At 39.1% G+C, this 17,528-nt stretch overlaps 1 protein-coding gene across 1 annotated transcript in view; it reads right to left on the bottom strand.

The window, feature by feature from the left end:
* Positions 1-5,894, bottom strand: part of LOC140165388 (probable tubulin polyglutamylase ttll-15) — a 33,495-nt gene extending 27,601 nt beyond the window's left edge. Inside the window, exon 1 of the mRNA XM_072188703.1 lies at positions 5,775-5,894. The gene's annotated coding sequence lies outside the window, so the exon portion shown is untranslated. The remainder of the gene's footprint in view (positions 1-5,774) is intronic.
* Between the last annotated feature and the right edge of the window lie 11,634 nt (positions 5,895-17,528).

The raw sequence follows: 17,528 nt of genomic DNA, 5'->3' as shown, positions 1-17,528 counted from the left end.
TATTGTGTGATTTTCTTTACCTACGTTTAAAATCAATAATTCATTCCAGGATTCAAATACCATTATTTGAAGGCGAATTGATATAATAATCGGATTAAGTACCATAGCAATAGGTTAAAACAATTATTGAATATATTGCAATGCACTAGTACGCTCACGTGGTACATCTACATTGAACCATATCATGCTGATATCTCGCACCTGTAAGATTAGCATCTTTGAAAAGAGCGGTATTGTATTCAATCTATGATTGCAGACATATACAGGCGATGAGTGCAACTTGCTTGTTGTGCAGCGCGATATATTCAAAAATTGTTTTACCCTATTGTTATGGTAGTTAATCCGATTATTACATCACTTTGCCAGCGAATATCTGATTAGTGAAGATTCATATTTTTTCACAGGACAATGAAGACATGAATACAAACACAGAGACAAATACGACGCCATTATGCAAGGTCACGTGAGGTATCATATGTATTTGTGACTTCAAATACTCACTTGTACTCATATCTTATATTAGGGATAACCATAAAAATTTCATGTTGCCCCTATTGCTACAAAAGATTGTTTTCTGGATAGAACTCATCAATAGAAGTATTTTGGTGGTTAAATGGTCAAAATCGGTCAAAAACTTTTCGAATTATGAATTTTCAAAGTTTCCCATTCTGACCGGTCATTGGAACGAAATAAAATGACAAGGTCCAAAAATATCAATTGGGAGCAAAATTGGCATAAGTATATATTTACCTTTATATATTTCTTTATTTTAACATATATGCAAACATGAAACAAGCATATTGTGAAAGTATCAAAGGGTTTCTTATGAAATGGCACTTTACTAGTCAATGGCATAAATTATTTTTTCAAACCGAGGCATTGAAATCATGCATTTAGCGAACATTTGCCAAAAATCATCCAAGATGGCCGATATGGCACAAAATCAAAATTGCACTAAGTCCAGGTAAACTTTTTTTTTTTCACAACCAAAAATGTCGATGTTATTGGGTTTAATATGACCAATTAGTAGGTGTATGCAAATTAAATATTAAGTGTCATTGAAGGTCATTGACTCATTCACAACAATAGAGGGTATCCACTTCACTCATCATGCTCATGTGTGACTTCTAACAAAAGGTGCTGGTTTCCCGTAGTATTCCCCATTCAAAACAATTCAATACATGACCTTGGAGTTACCTGCATGACTTTCGCGGGCTATTTTGATTCAGTTATGGTTGCACATTCAGGTCCCGGGATTCAGGTACTTCTTTTGAAAGTTCTAAACAAGGTATAGCCAGCAGCAAGTTGTAGATGGTATGGGCCTAAATATAAGAAAACGTTTAGGGTTGAAATCAGGTAAAAATACATCAAATGAGCACGAAACTTCACATTTATGTTCAGAAAGGTGTCTTCTTAGCATGATTCGAAAGGAGTATGGAAATTCCAAAGGGAAGCTGGTGATTTAATTTGTAACTCGAGATCTACTTGTTCAATATTTTAACCTTTTTACAGAGGGTATGATAGAGGTATTACTGGCAACTCTACCAAATTTCAGCTCAGTAGGCCACATTTTTCACCTGAAATTATTGACATGAATATTTTGTGCCATTCTTGAGCAGTGCTGAACTCAGCCACTGGCAATTAAGCGCACTGTGGCGATGGACCAATTTTGACTCGCACTTACAGGAAAATGAAATAAGTTATGTTGCTGCAATTTGCAAGATAGTTACAAAATATAATTGGCATTAACTTCCCTAATTTTTACAAATAAATATTGAAAAATAAAAGAATGAAATCAATTTAGAAATGTCTGTTCAAGCAGTGCACAGTTGAGCTCCCTGCATGTCTATGGGAGTGTTCTAATCAAGTTGATGGTTCATTGGTCATCCCTACTTATATATCTGTCTTGTATTTCCTTTTTTATGTTTGACGGTATAAGTCCTAATCGCGACATTACTGTAGCAAAAAGACATTCCCTTGCCAAATTAGAAGACCTTTTTGGAAAAACAAATCACTGCTGCCTGATGGGATCATGGTAGTTGGCCCACTTCCGCCCGGTCTGACCGTGCTGTCTGACCGGTCTGAGGCGTTTTTAAACTTGGGCCGAATAGATGTGAATTATTCATAACCGATCGATACCTTGCCTCACTTAAGTTAAGAAAGAGCAAGCCAACAAAATAATTAGTTTGCGTTGCTAATACAAAACCATCAATTTATTATCACCCCCTGCACCATGTAAATTAATGGAGATTCGGAAGTAACACCACCGATCACGACCAGTATAAACGCCCGAAAAAATTGCTCAAGTGACACGTTGGCGAATTGCCCGGGCGAATTTGTTAGCATGGTTATTCCATCGAGCTGGTTATTCTCTAAATTAGCAAACTTTGCTCTGAACATACAGATAAGTCATCAAAATTAATTTCAATAACATTAAAAAAATTGATTTAATGCGTTTGAAATTGGCGACGATTAGCCTAGCCCTAGAACTCTGGCCATAGTATCCGTTTTTACTTCTACTAGGGCCAGAGGCACTTACATTGAGAAATTTGTTGGAGATGCTTGAACGATCCAGTACAAAAAATGACAGCATTTCAATGCTTGATCGAGGTCACTAATTAACATGATAAAACCCACTTGAGAACACACAATCGCCGGTCATTTCTAAAGATGCATTTATACTCAATCGCTTTTGGAGAAACCTGAATCGCACGCAGGGTCAGTGTACTAAATCGCTGTCGTATTTGCCTGCTGAGCATGCGCATGATTCGCTGTTTTTCAAAAGCGACACGTAGGCCTATATTGACACCCTCTGTCGGTCAACGTTCTCTAAAATTGCACACATAACTTGTGTAGTTAGCGACAATGATTCAGTCTGGGTATAAACACAGCTTTACACAATGACTAATTTGCATAGGCACAAAAGACCGTGTTCATGTACCGTTACTCAGCCAAACATGGCAGAGTAGGTCCAGGATCTTCTGTACATGTTCCTATCTCCTCAACGTTATACCTTTCCAACAAGGAAAGAGATACGAAAAGCGAACGTCTAGATTAGCCCTAGAACTCTGGCCATAGTATCCGTTTTTACTTCCACTAGGGCCAGAGGCACTTACATTGAAAAATTTGTTGGACATACTTGAACGATCCAGTACAAAAAATGAAAGCATTTCAATGCTTGATCGAACCAATACAAATGTGTGCCAGGCCACTAATTAACATGATAAAACCCACTTGAGAACACACAATCGCCGGTCATTTCTAAAGATGCATTTATACTAAATTGCTTTTGCAGAAACCTGAATCGCACGCATGATCAGTGTACTAAATCGTATTTGCCTGCTGAGCATGCGCATGAATCGCTGTTTTTCAAAAGCGACACGTAGGCCTATATTGACACCCTCTGTCGGTCAACGTTCTCTAGAATTGCACACATAACTTGTGCAGTTAACGACAAGGATTCAGTCTGATGATGAGCAACCCATGGGTATAAACACAGCTTTACACAATGACTAATTTACATAGGCACAAAAGACCGTGTTCATGTACCGTTACTCAGCCAAACATGGCAGAGTAGGCAGAGAGTAGTTATTCTTGAGAGGGCACTCACCTCATTTGCATGGCAAAATTACCCGTCTCCTCTGCAGCCAATTTGGTTTCGCTCCATCGAAATCAAGCTGGTCACGGAGGAGACTACTTTCCTTTGTGTTTGTTCATTTGTGTATGGAGAGCCCTTCTTGGAGTCCGTTTCAGCTACGCTCTCAGCTAGAGTCCGACGCTGCATTGTACTAGAAACACCTTCTCTGTGAACTCGCTAGAGCAAGGAAAATAAAAACTGGTTTCATTACTATCTGTTTTTGAGCTTTTTTGCAGGTCTGCGACCATGGTGTTACCACAACTGTCTTTGCGTCATTAACATGTGCTGGAGTCTAGCACAGGTCAACCAAAGTCCCGTATTTTAATAAGACAATAATGATTGACACACACACCAGGAAGTTTCTCATCCAAAAGAATGAGAAAATTTAAATTCTCACCATTTTGGCCGTTTCTCATCAAAATGTCCGTTTCTCATCCAAAACTTCCTTTAGTGTATTAAGTTAGCTTAGGCCTATTGATCCTAAATTTGCTGGTAGGGTAAAACTCGTTTTAGGGGGGTGTTTAAAAAAGTTGGCCACACATGCGTATAGGCCTACATTATCAAACTTGAGTGCCCCTCCCCTCCCCGGTGAAATTTGAGACTCATTTGGTCACCGTCCTAAGCGTCCTTGCCCACACGAGTCGCCCAGGAGTAGGCCCTACCCGGCATTATTAATTATTAGTGGTTAGCCTCCCTAAATACAGTCGCGTATCGTGTTGTCAATTATCGTTACTTGTGTCCATGGATATGACCTCATGTATAAGTAGTCTTCATAGAATTCACAGTCTATGCCATGTCATTTACGGATACAAAGAGGATAATAATGTTGAGGTCGCCCACAAAATCTTACACCGTCTTACACAATGTTCCAAGGCAAAGTTCAGTTTAATATTTACTCATCGTACAAATACAGACGTTTTATTATGTGATGATGTTGTCTGGATGGGTGGACAGTTGTCACACTGTGGAAAAACAACAACCGGGAATCCGCATTCATTTACAAATAGCATTAAATTAGTATCACATAGTGGCCTCCGTGCAGTGGAAAACCTTAATTCTTTCATCAAAAAGAAATGAAAATGACAAAAAAAACGGATCCACCTGTACGCCTATAAAATGGGCACAGAAATTTGTCTCAAATATGAATGAATTTTAAGAAACATACGGGATATGATGAACCAATGACCTGACGCCATGATAGTAGGATCTATTAGTCGTTTTATATACAATGTATATACCGTGTTGTCATAATACCAATATTTGACATAATATATAACGAGTAATATTTAGTATTGTAAATATGCAGTTCATATGCACAAACGAACACTGATCTTCATGATATTCAGGTTGTTGTACATCTCATATAACATGTCATATAGGAGGTCATATGTGTTGACCTTCTCCTATTGTATTTGTTCATCTGTGTATGGAGAGGATTAGCGCCATTAAAACTCCATCAGTATTTGGGCGTAGTTCAGTGAACTCACCAGATTGCTATTCCAAGTACTTTGATAAATACAGATAATATGTATTAATGGGTCGAGGCGATTGCATTGAAAAACTAATAAATTATTCATAACAGTTACGTAATCAATCGATAGTGCGGACACTTTTCATTTACAAACCACCAAAATTCGTAATCTTTTAGCGTTGGAAAAGAAACCACGTGAATAGAGTGTCATAGCCCTGGTAGGTCCCGGATGACGGTACATGTTCCTATCTCCTCAACGTTATACCTTTCCAACAAGGAAAGAGATACGAAAAGCGAACGTCTATCTGATGTGCTCTCATGTCCCATAAAAAATACTGTCGAAACTCTCAAAACGCTCATTCCAGATCCCTTAATGTAAGATAGTAAAATGTAAACCTGTATTTTAGCTCATCAAATGATAGTCATGTAACGACCAAAAGATAAATTACTGATTATCATTGAAGACTGAGTCATTCGGAGTTCCGCAGTCTAATTTTAGCTAGAGTATCTCGAGCTAAGATAAACTGAGGCTGTGTTTAGTAGGCTAGGCCCTACTCTGTCCGAAAAAACAAGTTTTAGTACAATAACATTGACTTACTGTAGATTTAAATGCAAAAACAATAAACTATTTCATTATTTGTATGCTATAAATAAATGTAAACTAACCTCGATTTTCTGGTGTCAATATAATCCGTCTCTCGCCGGAATTGTGTTACTGTGTGCGCTACTACAAGTGTTCCTTCCCGTCCTTCCTTGCGTGATGATATGCTTCATGTTGTTATCACAAAAGACCTATTCATGGATCCAAAACATTCATAATTACGTGTTTCATTTAGTTGTGCTATTTGTGTTATGCTATTTGATTTCGGGGAAATCATGTGCAAAAATCAATAGGCGTGTAATCTGTGCGTCCTTGATGTTATTGGAGATGAATTCCAATTCGAATCAGAAAAGATGAGAAAAGAGCAGATCGCTCGACCATATAATAATAATGGACGGTCGTAAATGGAGAAATAGCCAACAATTTGCCCGGGGATTATTTTTTTCACAGTTTGGGTGTTTTGCAAATTTGTGATGCTAATAGTAATAATGTTCAAAATATTGTCTGATTCAGACCGGAATGTTACTGGCATCTTGGGGTTTTTTAGACGTTTTTCAATGTACATATTATATTAGTCCGAATAATCAGACCCAGAACAAAATATTAATTTCTGACATGATCCTGTTCTGGGTCTGAACTGTTTCCATATGAAATCTTGATGGCAAATTGGACAATAGAAGCACATTGTTCTACGTGACAGCTTTTTAATCCCTTCAACAACTAATCTAATCATATTCAGTAACTCTATTTGTAAAAGGATTAATTCTAGGAAAAAAAATGAAACGATAGCTAAGAGTAGCTTGATGACGTAGCTCCCAGTTGCTGATTGGTGCTGAGTTTACTGTACTGGTGATACTGGTGTTGATACAGTAGCTCCCAATTGCTGGTTGGTACTGGCATAGATGAACTCCTGGATGGGGCAGCTTTAATTAGCATGAGGCCGCATTGATATGTAAATAGCGTATTGTTATTTAAATTTGTGCCCAGACGTAGTGAGGGCGACAGTCATGTAATCCAGACGGAGAATGGCTGCATATGCCGGGCATGTCAATTTGCTGAGTGAACGGGCTGATAATCACCTTTCTGTATAGGTAATAAGCTAGTATATTTCGTGTACCAGTTGGTTATAACAAAAGACTCGATTAGTTTCATATTAAATATATTAAATGTATAAACTTTGAAAGTTACATGAATTTGAAGAGCAGAGCTTCGAAATCTAGCTAAGTCAGGTGATGTGAAATTCTGCTGCGTGACCCCTCTGCGTGGTAGAATTATATTCATAAAACATTGAATTTAACAGATATTTTTTTTTTTTTTTCACGATTTATCAGCATTTAAAATATATGTTAATTAACAAAGATAAATAATAAAGAGTACAAATGGCAATTAACTAGTAAACAAGCCTGAAATCTTAAAATGTTGCCACGTGATTTCCCGAACACATGATATGTCAACATATAGTACATGTGACCACTATTCAGATTTACCGTAAATATTTGGAGTAATATTTGGTGCATTTCTTTACCTCCGTATAAAATCAATAATTCATGCTGGGAGCCAAGTAACATTGTCTGCTCAGTGCAGATTGGTATTTTATTTTACTTGAGAGCATAATAGAAATACATAAGACGAATCATGGCGCCATGATGGAAGGCCAGGTTGGGTATCAAAGGTTATTATAACTTAAATACTACGTGTATTTCCCACCTTGCCTCATTCACATATTTCCTTCATATTATTGACAGCAAGTCCTAATTTTGACTTTGCTATTGCAAAATGTCATTTCATATCAAATTAGTAGACTTTCTTTGAAAAACATATCACTGGTGCCTGATGGGAACACCCGTCCGCCATTTCATTAAACTGGATCGTTTTCGCCTGGTTTGTGCCCAGATGTATTGGGGGCGTGCTATACTCTCATTGAACAGGCAAAGTTCGCAAAACTAACAACGTTGTTATTTGCCAAACTCAATTAACATGATACAAGGGGTCGAACATGAATTATTCATAACGAGCTATAACGAATCGATAACTGGCCTCACTTTCTAGCTAGAAAACCAGCTGAATTTTTCATAGATTTTGCGTTGCTAATATATAGAACAACCGTGAATTTAGTGTCACACTGACCCTTGGTACTGGGGTATCTATCTGCTGCTGGTGTTGGTGATGATAAAGTAGCTACCAACTGATTGTTGCTGGGTTTAGCTATATACTGTTGATATTGGCATGGATGAAGTAACTTCCTATTGCTGATTGGTGTTGATGAAGCAGCTTTCAATTGAAGTAAATGTTCATTGGCGCTAAGATAGCCATCTACTGCTATTGGTGTTGACGAAGTACAGGGTGTAACAATAAAATTTGTACAATTTTGAAAATAGAATGACACAAATATGCCACATATTTTTTGGTTTGATATTTATATGTCTATCAAGATAATTTCTTTAGCCACCAGATAAGCTTTGTTCCAATAACATCGATAATATACAAGTGATGATATGGTCAATTATGTAACCCAGTCTTAAAACCGCTTGGGCCACTTTTGAATAAATGTTACAAAAGTGACTGAATAGAGTTGAACCATGGACCAGTTGGACGGTGCTCTTATGATTGGTAGTTTTAAACAATGGGGTATTCGAAGTGGTAGAAATGATTACATAATAGAATATCGTTTTGAGTTTTTGAAAGTCACAACTAAGCACTAATCAACCTCATTTACTAGAAATCGTGGCTGCAGCTCAACACCTTCAACCCGAATTCACGTTGGAAGAGCGTATTTTTATGGTTGTGACATTCGGTAGCACAAGGAGTCAAACCGGGAGTCAAGCAGAAACAGCAAGATTGTTTATAGTTCATTTTCCAAACTCACGTCTTCCATCAAGGCATACAATTACATATTTGTATGAACAGAAATGCTTATAATAGTGGTCGCCCCAGAACAGCTAGAAGCCCAGCTGAACTCACTTTCAAAATTTTATTGTTTTGTACTTTGGATGCAAAAATTGTTCTATGAGAAATTACTTTATTTATAAGATAATTTGATTCATTAATTCATTTATAGATTTTAAAAAGAAATATCATTATTATTATAAAGTTCATGTTAATTATATAAAGTAACACCACTTATAATTCTTTTGTGTCAGTTCTTTGATGTTTAATGCACGATAAGCATATCTACGCGGTTCAAACTTGATATACGCAAACATGACAAAAGTGGCCCAACACGTTTTCTGGACGATTTGATTAATCGGACATAACTTTTGAACCCAAGCTAGTAACGAAACCAACTAAACGTCTTCTTTTAGCCAAGATATTACTGATTCTATTGCATATATCATTTGTGCCGTAACTCTTTTAGTTTTTTCCTGTGAAGTCAAAATGCAATTGTATAAAGTTTATTGTTACACCCTGTAGTTACCAATTGCTGCTTGTTGCTGTGTTAGCCATCTACTGCTGAAATTGGTGTTGATGAAGTAGCTTCCTTTTGCTGATTGTGTTGATGAAGTAGCTTTCAATTGTTCACTGGCAATAAGGTAGCTACCTACTGCTGATATTGGTGTTGATGAAGTAGCTTCCAATAATATTGCTGATTGTTGTTGATGAAGTAGCTTTCAACCTTATTGTCCATTGGCTCTAAGCTAGCTATCTACTGCTGATATTGGTGTTGATATAGTAGCTCCCAATTGCCAATTGTTGCTAATGTAGCTATCCACTACTGATATTGGAAGCTACTTCATCAACACCAATATCAGCAGTAGATAGTTAACCCAGCAGCAATCAGCAATATGAAGCTACTTCTTCAAGACCAATATCAGCAGTATATTGCTACATTAGAGCCAATGAACAATTGAAAGCTTATTCATCGACACCAATATCAGCAGTAGGTAGCTACCTTAGCGCCAGTGAACAATTGAAAGCTACTTCATCAACACAATCAGCAAAAGGAAGCTACTTCAGAAACACCTATATCAGCAGTAGATGGCTAACACAGCAACAAGCAGCAATTGGCAGCTACTTTGTCAACACCAATATTAGCAGTAGATGGCTACCTTAGCGCCAATGAACATTTACTTCAATTGAAAGCTGCTTCATCAACACCAAGCAGCAATAGGAAGTTACTTCATCAACGCCAATATCAACAGTAGATAGCTAAACCCAGCAACAATCAGTTGGTAGCTACTTTATCATCACCAATACCAGCAGTAGATAGATACCCCAGTACCAACCAGCAATTGGGAGCTACTGTATCAACACCAGTATCACCAGTACAGTAAACCCAGCACCAATCAGCAACTAGGAGCTACGTCATCAAGCTACTCTTAGCTATCGTTTCATTTTTTTTTTAGAATTAATCCTTTTACAAAATAGAGTTATTGAATATGATTAGATTAGTTGTTGATCTTGGAGTTGGGACATCGACTGTTGAGTGCCCAAGTGGGTAAGTGCAATAGCTGGCATGTGTAGCTGACATGTGTATATCCCAGCAAACATTATAATATTGGCCCAGTAATGGCTTAAACCGGTCTACTTCTGGCAATACCGGACACGGCTGACGGTATAACGCCAGTACAAATCCGATACTGGTCAATGTTTGGCCGCCGTTTTCTTACCAGGATAAGCTGTGCCGTACTTGGTCCATTATTGGGCCAATTGAGGACTACCCGAATATGGCATCGAGCCGGCACATACATACTGGTCCAGTTGCGGCAGACACTTGTAGGCCGGGCTTGTAGGCCCCCGAGTGCCGGCCCTGTATTGGCCCAATGTTGCATTAATGTGGGCGTGGTTTTGAAACCCTGACATTTTCTACTATCAAAATACAATATTTGATCAGTATCATCTTCATTTTGAAGGGCCACATGTTATTATTATTATAAAGAAGAGGCAGTGAGTTTGCGCTTGTTCCGAATATTTCATTTACTGCCTTGTAAAAAATCTACGTGAGCAATGCATTATTTTTATCTGATGACACCATAGAATATATATTTCATTTATCAACGGCTCAGTTTTGTGAGCTTGGTTTGTTATCGACCTTTAATACTTTGCACATCAGTTAACACAAATTCAATTGTGCTGAGTGCAAGTAACCTGTAGGTCTCCTTTATAAAGAAGGAGATCTGGTTCAACAGGTGAAACTGACCAATAATGCCTGAACCAACCGGATATTCGAGGAATGAATAGAAGAATATTCCACAGCTAGACGTGGACCAAAATGAAATAAAATAAAAAAGGACCAAAACTGGACCATTACCGTTTGCTTACGGTTGCATTATGGGAATATATTGGCAATATTATATTGGCCCAGTACAGTATTGAATAAATTGGACCTCTACTGGGCCAATTTCAACCCATTTTGGCCCAGTGCTGGCAATATCTATTGGGCCAGTCGAATGCCCGTGTGCACGACCGTGTCGGACCAATACAGGCTGCCATTCATGGTCCTTTATAGCAGCTTTTATAGAGCCAGTATCGGGCCGATTGTATAATATTGCCAAATGTTCACAGGACAGCTATTGCACTTACCCACTTATCCTACTAAGTAAAGTATTAAGGCTTTGATACTTCTTGTGTTTAGGTAATAGACATGTCGTTGATTATTTATGGTGTCATTATTGATGCCATTTTGAAAAAGCGCTCTCACCGCCTCACCCACCGCTGGCCAATGTGAAGGCAAACGGATTTCAAAACCTAAATGTATTGGCTGGAATCCTTGATTCCGACAATACGGCATAATGCAGTTAGAGACATGCTCCTTAGAGCTTCAACGACTGAGATATAGCCAAATTTGATTTAAATGGCAGCCATTTTAAAATTCAGTGGCAGCCATCTTGGAATTTGTGTCCTGGGCTGTTCTTAGTGACTTTATTGGACTCCTTGATCCTGCAAACATGGGTATAGACATCAAAATTATGCTTGCAGGAGCTTAAAGGACTGAGATATAGATAATTTTCATTTCCAATGTCGGCCATTTTGAAATTTTGGCAGCCATCTTGGAAATTTAGGTCCCCTGTTGATGTAAGTGATACTATAGGATTCCTTGACCCTAAAAACATGGGTGTAGACATCATAATTATGCTGCTAGGCGCTTCACTGGCCTAGTTATGTTGATTTTTGTGATTTTGGCAGCCATTTTGAAAAAAAGTGCCCTCACCGCCTCACCCACCGCTGGCCAATGTGCAGGCAAGCGGATTTCAAAACCTCAATGCATTAGGGTCCCAAAAATACCTGCCTCCATAAATCCCCCTGGGGGAGTGACGCAGCGTTCGAAATAGGGCCGGTCAGCCGGCCATTGGCCTGTAACTTTTTGGCCTGGCCGGTAACTCTTCTGACTGGCATCTAGTTGCCGGTCCGGCTGGCCGGTAACTTTTTAAGGTTAAGCCCGGCTGGCCTGTAACTTTTTGAGGCATATTTCGAACACTGAGTGAGGTTAGCATAGCCCACAGTCTATATGTGCAGAAAACCTCTTACATAGTAAATTTAAATGGTCATTGCACTTTAAATGTCCTTGCCCAAAAACGACTTTACCCACACACATTGTTTTTGGTCATCTTTTTGTGAACATAATGGGTCAGTTTTTGAGTAAGAATGTTTAAGTAATGCACCCACGCTTTTCAGGAAATTATAAGTTTTATGTCAGGTCAATTTGCAAAATATGGGTAAAAATGCAAAATTTTGACGTTTTTGGCTCAACATTAGGGTCTAAACATTGTTAAATCTCATTGATATTGGTTTTGTTTGATAGATAATTTCAATATCTTTCATTAGACACCAAAAGTGTAAAAATCGAGGCTGTTGTTAATAAATGGCATGCATAATACGAATTACACAGGAAAACGGGTCAAATTTGAGGTCATTGACAGGGACAGGCGATTTGCGTGGAACTTTTTTTCCGCGCAATTGGCTATTTTTTTTCCTATGGGCAGGGATACATGATTTGCACTGAAAGTTCCGCGCAATTCCGCGCAATTTGCTTTTTTTTCACGCAAATCGCCTGTCCCTGCATGGTCATTGACCTCTGATGTCACGCTCCACCGCTCACGACACTCAAGACTTCACTTTTCAGATGTCCCATGGGATCATCTATCCAACTATCATAACAAGACACCTGGTCATTTTTGTCAAAGAAATTCTTGCTATCTCTTGGACCAAATGTATATCCCTTAAAGATGTAAACACCTTTTAAGATAAATAGTGCCATCATTATCGTTCACCTTTACTTAAAAATGATGTAGTTTTACCAGGCGGCATAGAACACGCGACAAGTGACGTTCGAGGCTGGCGAAAATACAAGGCTGACAGCCCCATTCAAAATACACGGTTAGCAGTTATAAATTGAAAAACAACATACTTACAGAGTGGTACACGTATTTTTTAGCTGTTATTTTCTTCTCCACTAAGTTTCTTTTTGTTTTTTGTTGTTGCTTTTTTACACAGCCGTGACGTTAGTCACGGCTGTGTCTTTTTTCTTACAGGTGCTTTCTTACACCGCCGTGACGTTAGTCACGGCTGTGTCTTTTTTCTTACAGGTTCTTTCTTCTTTCTTTCTTCTTTCTTTCTTCTTTCTTTCTTCTTTCTGCCGACCACTACATTTGCTCTAGCACTCACATGCTTTCACCGATTAGGACCTAACTTGGTCACAATCATCATTGACCATGCCCCTACATGTCACATGAAACTCGCGGGGTCAAAGGTCACGCTGGGGTCATAGGGGTCAAAAACGTGATTTCAACTCAAAATGCTTCTTCTCCTACAGATTACGTATGACGGTGACCCCACTTGCACACATGCATTACTATTACCCAGTGTCTATGGGGTCCTCACAGATTTGGGGTCAAAGGTCATTAAGGGGTCACTTCCGGTATAAAACGAAAAACCTTCAAAATTTTTTATTTGCTAAGAAAAACATAGGACAGTAACGGTATGTTCACACATAAATTGTAATTACCCTGTGTATATGTGGTATTTTTGTATTTAGGGTCAAAGGTCATTAAGGGGCCACTTCCGGTACAAAACGAAATACCTTTAAAATGCTTCTTCTCCCACAAATTACGTAGGACAGTAACACCACTTGCATACATGCATTGTTATTATCCAGTGTCTATGGGGTCCTCACAGATTTGGGGTCAAAGGTCATTAAGGGGTCACTTCCGGTATAAAACGAAAAACCGTCAAAAAATTTTATTTGCTAAGAAAAACATAGGACAGTAACGGTATGTTCACACATGAATTGTGGATACCCAATTCATATGTGGTATTTTTTTATTTCGGGTCAAACGTCATTAAGGGGTCACTTCCGGTATAAAACGAAAAACCGTCAAAATTTTTTATTTGCTAAGAAAAACATAGGACAGTAACGGTATGTTCACACATGAATTGTGGGTACTCAATTCATATGTGGTATTTTTTATTTGGGGTCAAATGTCATTAAGGGGTCACTTCCGGTCTGAGACGAAAAACCTTCAAAATGCCCTTCTGCCACAAGTAACATAGCAAAGTGGTGCCACATGCACCCATACATTGACATTAGCCTATGTCTATGGCCGTTTTCATATATTTTGGGGTCATAAGGTCATTAGGGGTAACAACACGGCTGTGTTCGTGGGTTAGACCACAGCTTAGTCTAGTCTTTCTTCTTTCTTTCTGCCGACCATTACATTTGCTCTAGCACTCACATGCTTGGACCGATTTTGACCTGACTTGGTCACAGCCATCATTGTCCATGCCCCTACATGTCACATGCAACTCATGGGGTCAAAGGTCACGCAGGGGTCATAGGGGTCAAAAACGTGATTTGAGCTCAAAATGCTTCTTCTCCCATAGATTACGTAGGACAGTGACGCAATTTGCACACATGCATTGTTATTACCCAATGTCTATAGGGTCCTCACAGATTTGGGGTCAAAGGTCATTAAGGGGTCACTTCCGGTATAAAACGAAAAAACTTAAATTTTTTTTATTTGCTAAGAAAAACATAGGACAGTAACGGTATGTTCACACATAAATTGCAGTTACCCTGTGTATGTGTGGTATTTTTTAATTTAGGGTCAAAGGTCATTAAGGGGCCACTTCCGGTATAAAATGAAATACCTTTAAAATGCTTCTTCTCCCACAAATTACGTAGGACAGTGACACCACTTGCACACATGAATTGCTATTACCCAGTGTCTATGGGGTCCTAACAGATTTGGGGTCAAAGGTCATTAAGGGGTCACTTCCGGTATAAAACGAAAAACCTTCAAAATTTTTATTTGCTAAGAAAAACATAGGACAGTAACGGTATGTTCACACATGAATTGTGGTTACCCAATTCATATGTGGTATTTTTTTATTTCGGGTCAAAGGTCATTAAGGGGTCACTTCCGGCCTGAGACGAAAACCTTCAAAATGCCCCTTCTGCCACAAATAACATAGCAAAGTGATGCCACGTGCACCCATGCATTGACATTAGCCAATGTCTATGGGGTTTTCATATATTTTGGGGTCAAAGGTCATTGGGGGTTACAACACGGCTGTGTTCGTGGTCTTAGACCACAGCTAAGTCTAGTTCTTCTTCTTTCTTCTGCCGACCACTACATTTGCTCTAGCACTTACATGCTTGCACCGATTTTGGCCTAACTTGGTCACAATGATCATTGACCATGCCCCTACATGTCACATGAAACTCGTGGGGTCAAAGGTCAACCAGGGGTCATAGGGGTCAAAAACGTGATTTCAACTCAAAATGCTTCTTCTCTCACAGATTACGTAGGAGAGTGACACCACTTGCACACATGCATTGTTATTAGCCAGTGTCTATGGGGTCCTCACAGATTTGGGGTCAAAGGTCATTAAGGGGTCACTTCCGGTATAAAACGAAAAACCTTCAAAAAATTTTATTTGCTAAGAAAAACATAGGACAGTAACGGTATGTTCACAAATAAATTGTAGTTACTCTGTGCATTTGTGGTATTTTTTCATTTAGGGTCAAAGGTCATTAAGGGGCTACTTCCGGTATAAAACGAAATTCCTTTAAAATGCTTCTTCTTCCACAAATTACGTATGACAGTGACGCCACTTGCACACATGCATTGTTATTACCCAGTGTCTATGGGGTCCTCACAAATTTGGAATCAAAGGTCATTAAGGGGTCACTTCCGGTATAAAACGAAAAACCTTCAAAATTTTTTATTTGCTAAGAAAAACATTGGAGGTTGATGGTATATTCACACGTAAATTGTGTTTACCTATTGTACACGTGGTATTTTTTCATTTGGGGTCAAAGGTCATTAAGGGGTCACTTCCGGTCTGAGACGAAAAACCTTCAAAATGCCCCTTTCTGCCACAAATAACATAGCAAAGTGGTGCCACTTGCACCCATACATTGACATTAGCCAATGTCTATGGGCGTTTTATATATTTTGAGGTCAAAGGTCATTAAGGCGTCAAAACACGGCTGTGTTCGTGGTCTTAGACCACAGCTAAGTCTAGTTGTTGTTGTTTTGTTGTTGTTGGGTTTTTTTTTTTCGTTTTTGTGGTGCTTCTTTCATCATGTTCATTCTCTAGAAACGGAGATAAATTATTGTGAATTTATTGCTAAAGAAATTTAAAATACTGCGAAATTGTAAGTGTTGTATCCATTCCATAAGGTCAAGCTTACCCCGAAATCTTGTTCATACGGGCGCTAACACGGAACGATCGCTTCGTGTTAGCGCGCTACCACAGAGATTTCTCTGTGGTAAATCTTCAGTGTTAAGCTTCGAGGTAGTTAACACGATACTTGTTCAGACGGGCGCTAACACGAAGCTACCTCAGAGGTATCTTCGTGTTAGCTTAACACGAACTTACCCCTAAGCCCGTCTGAACACGCCTATTATTGCCTTGCTTGAATCCCGGGCTTGAATCTTCCATCCCGCGGGCACAGGCACAGCTGACCAGAACAGCGGCTGCAGCAGAAAGCCTGGGTCTCATCAAAGTAGAATACTTTGCTCTATGGCTGCGAGTCCTGGGTGATATCTACTGACATGGAAAATAAGATCAACGCTTTTGGTACATCATGTTACAGGATAATGCTGAACATCAAGCGCACCGACCATGTTAGTAATGAAAGGGTCTATACCATCACCAACACTGTGCCTCTTATCAACTCTGTCAGATCACAACTACGATTCCTGGGACATATCCTGAGGATGCAGGAAGATGAACCATACAGAAGATATGCTCTCTACACCCCATTGAACATGGTAAAAGAAGACCTGGAAGGCAAAGAACATCCTACTTGTCTTATGTGCAAAAACTGTTGGGGAATTTCGACAACTTTCTACTGCCAGATGCCATTGCCACTTTGGCTTCAGATCGTAGTAGGCCTACATGGAGAAACTTTGTAGTCGCCTCCTGTCGCCTGCTTCGCAGCCGAATGAAATGAAATGAAAAAACATGGAGTATAATTGTTCCTCCTCTTCAATGACTTCCTCCAACTCTGTCAAGGATAGTGCATGGCGTTATCATGTGTTGTGTCATGATAGCTGTTACGTATGTGCAATGGTGTCAATCAGAAGTTGAGGGGACACAAGTTTTGTCAAATATGAGCGTGAAACAGGCCTCCCGGTGCAGGTGTCTGAGGGTGGATGTGCGCGCCCCCTCAGCCGTTGGAAAATTTTACAAAATGGGCGCCAAATAAAGGCATTTGGTGGAAACTTTTTTACATTATTATTGTGTAAAATGTTAATTGGAAAAAATTGAAAAATGTTCAATAATATTATGAAGGCCGGTTGAAGCAGTTTGCAGTTCATTTCTAGTGGCGTGCCTGGACTTTTTGTGGAGGGAGGGGGGTAAAAAGTTACCTA

This window comes from Amphiura filiformis, chromosome 12 (assembly GCF_039555335.1).
Source record: "Amphiura filiformis chromosome 12, Afil_fr2py, whole genome shotgun sequence".
NCBI classification, from domain to species: Eukaryota; Metazoa; Echinodermata; class Ophiuroidea; order Amphilepidida; family Amphiuridae; genus Amphiura; species Amphiura filiformis.
This window is presented reverse-complemented; position numbering and strand designations above follow the sequence as displayed.